This window comes from Macrobrachium nipponense, chromosome 46 (genome assembly GCF_015104395.2).
Source record: "Macrobrachium nipponense isolate FS-2020 chromosome 46, ASM1510439v2, whole genome shotgun sequence".
Lineage (NCBI taxonomy): Eukaryota > Metazoa > Arthropoda > Malacostraca > Decapoda > Palaemonidae > Macrobrachium > Macrobrachium nipponense.
In genome coordinates, this window is record NC_061106.1 from 34,438,715 (window position 1) to 34,446,174 (window position 7,460).

Genomic DNA, 7,460 nt, shown 5'->3' on the forward strand with positions numbered 1-7,460 from the left:
CGCTTGATCAAAAACGAATGAACACTCGACCCGACATTCCTCTCTACACCGGCCCGACCGTTTCAATAGCGCGCGAAAATGGTCACTCTTCTAGAAAGCCTCTCTCTCTCTCTCTCTCTCTCTCTCTCTCTCTCTCTCTCTCTCTTACATACAAAAGAAAAATCGTGAGTTCAAAATCATGTGAAAGCCTTATCTCTAAACGAAGACACAAAAGAGCACAATAGAGAATCAAGGTTAGTACTGAGGACCAGAGAGAGAGAGAGAGAGAGAGAGAGAGAGAGAGAGAGAGAGAGAGAGAGAGAGACTCTGCCATTACAAAGCTATCAAGCAATTCAGTCAATCCAGTTATGAAAAAATGCATAGTTCTTCAGGTGCACTTGGGTGTTACACCGTACATACCCCTTCATTCCTATCAATGAGCCCCCGCATGCAATCGTCGCTGATGTCTGTGTTTTTCAGTGACATCTTTGCGCTGATGAGGGGGGTGGGGGTGGGAAATGAATAAGAATAACAGTAAAATCAGCTTCTTTTGTCCAGTCTTACGATGTTGACTACCGAGAATTTTGTCTAGAGACCTAATTTACTCGTAATTTGGATATACGGTAATGAGCATAATAATGAAATCTCTAAATGAGAAATTTCATATAGAAATAAAGGTACTTTTGCACTTTCACCTGGAAACTAGATGGTGAGTGAATCTGGATGTTAACAATAGCATTTTAAAGGTACTATAACTACCGAGGATGTGAAGACACGGAATGATCTTGAAGGAAAGAGCACCAGAAGCCAGAAGGGAACATAACTTCAAAAGCTGACGGTGGATTCTGGACTAGTAACTGTCATGGAACTGTTATAAGACCCATAAAACTGCAATACAGCAGCTTTAATCAAGGTTTAAAGGTATTGCAGATAGGTCATGATTTAAGAGTATCATTCGAAGTCTTGCAAATAAGCCACGATTTAAGAGTATCATTCAAAATGCAAGAGTCTTTTCTAAATCAGCACAACGAAGGACAATGATCAGGCAGAGAAGAACAGTAAAATAGTTCTGATGACAAGGAGCTGGCTCCTAGAAGTGCACATTTCTTTTTTTCTTTTTTTAATGAAAATAAGCTTGCAATATTTAAAGAAGTTTTTTCATTTACATAATGTGTCTATAACAAAAACATGCTACATACACTACTTCCATATACATACATATATATATATATATGAAAATCATAATACATAATGAACAGCCGCAACCCTCAATTCGGCATACCTTAAATATACCTTTCTACTAACCAGTAGAAAAGCCTAAAATGCTTTAGGTATACCTTCCCCCCCCCCCCCCCCCCCCCCCAGAAATTTGGTAATGCGCAGGTACCACAAGCTTGAAAGAAAGTTAAAATGATACCTCCTGTCTCTGGGGTACATTAGTATTTTTTATTATCCAGCTAGCATTTGCATTTCCGCCCGAAGAAACTATTCATAGAGTGGAGGACATTCTTTCACATTTTCATTTGCCATAACTCTTATGACGAAGTGCTATATTAGCAATTTGACTTCTATATGATATTATACAAAAAATGAGTAATTTTACATGTAGCTATGAACACATGGTTTTAAGGTCAATATTAACTCAAGAAGTTACATTATATACAGACAGAAAGAAAGCAATGACCACTAGACAGTTAATGCGGAATTAGCTCGGATTTTTAAGAGTAATTCCCACATTTCTCTTGTTTCTGTTCTTGTTTCTCTATGACTATATATTGTCTACTATCTTCTCGTCTTTGCTGTGATGAGGCTCAAGACATATTATAACATTGCATGCGTCGCATCAGGTTTTTTTCTTTTTCTTTTTTCGTCGTCATAAAAGGCGAGTGAAAAGGACACCGACCTACATATTTTACCTTAAGTTCATGATTTTCTCAGAAAAATCTTAATTTGATGTCAAACACTTCTTCTGACTACATACTCAAATCACAAATCATGGGTTGTCATAATGGGAAGAAATGACTTATTTGGGAGGCGTAAAAATGTAATACTACTTCTAAGATTTTTATTCATGACTTACATAATCAACTGGCTCTGGCATCGGAGGCGAAAAACTAGAGGCATCACAAAACATGTTACAGAAAGAATACAAAAAAGAAAAAGATAAAAAAGATTCGAGAAGCTTCGACACAACAGGATAAAGAACATTTAAGGAGAGGAAGCCATTAAAAATCAAAACAGCCAATAAAATGAAAGGACAAAGGAAAGACGACCGTGACCACGCCGGAGCCACGCTTATGCACACAAACAAACAAACAAACAAACAAGCACACTGGCTCAAGACAGCGTTCATAAAGGACGCTTTTGACCACCGACAACAAAGGACTTTGAGCCTTACACAACAACACAACTACCTCTCTCCGAGCGCGGATCTTGGATGGAATCTGTGACGTAGAGAAAATACAATTCAGTTTATCCTGAAAGATTTGACCCTGAGCACCAAAGCAACCAAGGATCACGCACATTAGTGCGAGTCTCATCTTGACGACAACGATGAGAAAAGACACAAGAAGCTGAGATTTTTAAAATAATTTCCTATGTTACATACGCAGATCTTATATATACTCTCTCTCTCTCTCTCTCTCTCTAAAATATATATTATATAATATATATATATATATATTTGTATATTATATATATAATATAGTTATATAGTATCTAACTCATAAAAATATTATCATCTTAGCATTATGTCTAGATATAATCTATATCTATATATACATATATATAGCTAAGTAATTATAATATATATTTAGTATACACCGACCCAATACGATATATAATGTATATATACATATATTATTATATATTCTATATTTTTATATATCATATATATAAGATATATTATACACACACACAACACACACATATATATATGTATATATATATATATATATATATATATATATATATATATATATATATATATATATATATATATATATATATGGTAATACCCACCCAATGCCCTCTCAAACTTTTTTTTTTTTTTTTTTTTTACGCTTGTCACTACGAAGTCTTGGATCCATACGCAAGAAATATGAAGTGAATTCTGATGAATGTCGGTAGCGGGATTCGAACCCACATCCCAAGCAGAAGTATTTTAGCCTTCCTGTAAGTGTATCACAAAGGACGTTCAAAGTGATAATTTAAGGCAAGCGATGTTTAATTATTTAGAATCCTCATTGCTTCATTTTTATTTTTTGCAACTTTTCAGGGAAGGAAGGACATGCGTTATCATTTTGACATCAATACCTACAGCTTCGATGTCAATGGGTTTGATAATGTTGGTATAATGGTAGTGATTATGATAAAAAAAAAGATGATGATAGTGATTATGATAAGAACTATTACAACGTTTAACGCGGCTTGGAAACGATTTGCCTCATAGTCTAGATTTTCCACTTGAGAAGCAAAGGGGCCACAGGACTAGTATTAATGGAAGCGCTGGCGATGAGAACAGGCCTTAATGGTCATTATGTTAATGCAAATAGCGTCATTGTTCCCTGTGATGATGATGATGATGATGATGATGATGACGGTAATGGCATTACTCCCATGCTGACAGACGTACAGTATTGATGATTTTGGCGATCTCTCTCTCTCTCTCTCTCTCGTTGGCGTCGATAGAAACAATAACACCAGAGGTAAAAGGGTTCGGGAGCTTCAAAGTAGGGGATGTTGTTAATATGAGCTTTACTTTGCTGATAAATTTTAAAATGTTAGTTAATTACATCGCATGGAGTACTAACGTGGACTAACTGAAGTTATTATCAATATCAATAATAACTGGGAGAAGTCTTCTCGTACTTTTCTTCGGAGCGTTCAAATACTAGGTATAACCTAGTGCCTATTTGTTTACTAGCTTGAAATGCAGAGAATAACATGGAGAATTCGTTGCCTTCGAACATTATTTTCATACTTAGAATGCACAGTCTATATATATATATATATATATATATATATATATATATACTATATATGATGATAAATCCACTATTTTTGTATATATATATATATATATATATATATATATATATATATATATATATATGTGTGTGTGTGTGTGTATGTATGTGTGTGTGTGTACACACACACAAATCTACAGTCACAGAGATGGGCTTCGGAAACTTTCGTTTTCCTCATGTGGTCCAACTGTGCTTTCAAATTTTGAAGCTCGAGTTTTGAAACTGTCAAAGATTATGTAAGGTCAAGGTACGGAGGAGAAAATAACTATTAATAGTATTACGATGTAACCCCCCCCCCCCCCACAAATCCAGTGTGGAATTGTAAATTACACACACACACATTCGCTATGTATGTATGTATGTATGATATGTATGTATGTATGTATGTATATATATATATATATATATATATATATATATATATATATATATATGAGAGAGAGAGAGAGAGAGAGAGAGAGATTGTCGATCATTATTCACTAAAATAACCGCCAACAATGGAGAAGGATGTCAGCGTACATGACACAAAGGAAAACATCGCATAACTTTAATCTGGACAATCTCTTTGTCTCCCTCCAGATGACTCACGACATAATTACAACAGCTTGAAATTATATGTGGAAAGTGATTTTCGAAGAACGCGTCACGAGACTCGCTGTCAGGAAGTCGCGATCTGTTTCTTGAGGGGAAGATGGAATATGAATCCTCTTCGAAATGTGTTGCACGAGGATCTTCATTTGGCATCACAATATAGGCATGAGGTCGTTGGCACCGGCCAGCTTTTGTTCCCATGTAATCACGCGGTCGCTTGCTAAGCGCGAGAAAGAGCAGACGTCTCAAGACTCAAAGAGCAGTGACTTGCCCTGATTATCTTGTTGTTACGTCGCTTCTGAACGTTGAATCCATCACACCCAGTAGATAATAATGCAGTAAATCGAAAGATGTTCACCTGCCATCTATACTCAGGAAAGGATTAATAAGAATGTTAATACACGACGAAAGCAAAATATACCCCAAAACTGCATATCATTATTATTAGTATATTCAGAAGATGACCCGTATTCGTATGGAACAATCCCAAAAGGGCCATTAACTTGAGATTCAAGCTTCCGGAGAATATTGTGGCGTTCAATCAAAAGAAGTAATGGTAATACGAAATACTAAATATGAAAGCAGAATTGAACTGTTGTGAAACTGCAATTAATGCCTTATAGATAAACTTGAAGAAAACCGTTGAAATTTTCTATCTCAATACCAAGAACCAATTGTGTTTTCTTATTCGTTGCTGGTCATCACTATTTTTTATTTGCTTTTGTTTTGCATGAAACATAGCGATAATCTTTACTAGATAACTTGATGTAAAAAAAGATAGCTGGACTAAGCACGTGCATTTTCGTACGGTTTATTTTTTGCGACGCAAAGTTATACTAATATAAATAAATATCAGTAATACTATAGATTCTTTATACAAATATTAACAAATATCAGTAATATAGATAGATTCCAAGAAAGAAAGTCCCTGTCGCGATCCTTAAATTTGAACGGACGAAAACGAGGGGCACTTACTTACATTAGAAAGAAATGAATTTCGGACCGTCGCATTTTTTTTCCCCTGTGCAGATACGATCGTGGAAAAATCCAGCCGCCATGATAAAGAGAATGGCAAGCAAATCCCTACAAGCTAGACAAAACAAACAGAACCAGCCAAATACGCCTGAGCTCATTTCTGTTGTCTGTTTGCTTGTTTACATAAAAACGGCTTCTACTAAACGAAATCAAATTAGGGAACCTCACAGTCGCAGACAAAATAATATCATAAATTGCAATAAAGTCTAAAAACAACACACAGACGAGCAAGACACACAATAATGGCGGCAAAGTGATAATAATGTATCCTCCTCCAAGACCTCGTTCCATGACATTCTGCATATTTCCTTTCTTTATCTTTTTATCTTTATTCCTTTCTTCATTATCTTATTTCGATACGGTTCTATATTTTTATTTGTTTCTTGATCTTAAATTCTTATTGGTTTCTTTATGTTTTATTTTTTAATTTTTATTTGTTTCTTGATTTTTTTTTATTTCGATTCATTCCTTCTTTGAAATTTTTATTCGTTTCTTTATTTGTTAGTTTTATTCATGCTCTTATTTTTTAAAATTTTTATTAGTTTATTATTTAATTTTTGTTCGTTTCTTTATTTTCTTTTATTCGTTTCTCTATTCGTTAATAGTTTTATTCAAGTTCTTATTCTTTAATTTCTATTAGCTTCTTTATTATCTAATCTTTATTCGTTGCTTTGTTTTTTTTTATCATTTGTTTTCGTTTCTTTATTTTTTAGGACTGCAAACGTTCCGCTCAGCGTCTCCAGCTCATGAAAACATCACTAATGCATCACCATTATCTATGCAACAAGAGTCTGAAGCAAAGGACAGCGAGATCCCGAGAAGGCGAATTATGGTGATGATAATTGTGACCAGATCTAACAATCCCGGATGATCAAGGCCTCGAGAGGCAAAAAAAAAAAATAAAAAATAAATAAAAATAAATAAATAAATAAAAAATAAATAAATAAATAAAAATAAAAAGATCCTACTTGACGGAAGCGTTCCCGTAAGGAATACTCAGAAGCAGTTCTTATTATTAAGCAAAATCATTAGCAACAGAAATGAAGTTGATGTCTAATTTTATTTAAGTTCGATACGAACACTGATGCAGGTATTAATGTCAGCACATAACAAATATCATTTCTATTTCATCCATCTATCTACCTAACATTTACACTTCTACAGTTAAATATTTTCGGAACCTCATATGCAAGTATGATAAGCTACTTAAGAAGTCTGATGCAGTGACAATTTATTATAGCTCAATGCAACCTAAACTTCACGTCTCTATATTACCAAAAAAATCAAATAAACCTTATGCCTTATAACAGTTACGATCCTAACCAAATGGTCGACTTCCGCGGTGCCTAAAAATGTGCGTGTCATTATATTTCTTTTGTTTTTGAGATCCTTAACACCAAGAGAATTCAGCGGCAGTTTCTCCCCACCGCCGTCTTCTCTGCGACTCGAAAAAAGTAAGAGACCCTTCTTGAATAAACGCTCATTAACAAAAATAAAATACTTCGTGTTCTTGTATTTTCACTGTTTTGTTTCCTCTAAATATTTATGTATACGTTTCCGTACGTACATACAATACGCCTCATAAGGAATTGATAATTTCGTAACGCTGCGATGCTGATTGTAGTCTGTCTTGCAATAACTACATAGTCCAACATGCTCGTAAATTTCATGTACGTTTCTATGATAAAACATTGACTTTTGCGAGACGCAGGGTTGGTTTAGTGATGCATATTTTGACGCAAAACAAAGGTCAAGACTGGAGGCAATAAACAACATACTGTGTAATCAAAAGCTTACATAAATTGCAAAAGGCATTTTCTTTGAAAA

The 7,460-nt window shown here is 34.6% G+C and overlaps 1 long non-coding RNA gene across 1 annotated transcript in view; it reads left to right on the plus strand.

Moving 5' to 3' along the window:
- Positions 1-6,501, plus strand: part of LOC135214607 (uncharacterized) — a 75,556-nt gene extending 69,055 nt beyond the window's left edge. Inside the window, exon 3 of the long non-coding RNA XR_010314437.1 lies at positions 6,347-6,501. This is a non-coding gene — a long non-coding RNA (uncharacterized LOC135214607). The remainder of the gene's footprint in view (positions 1-6,346) is intronic.
- The last annotated feature ends 959 nt before the right edge of the window (positions 6,502-7,460 follow it).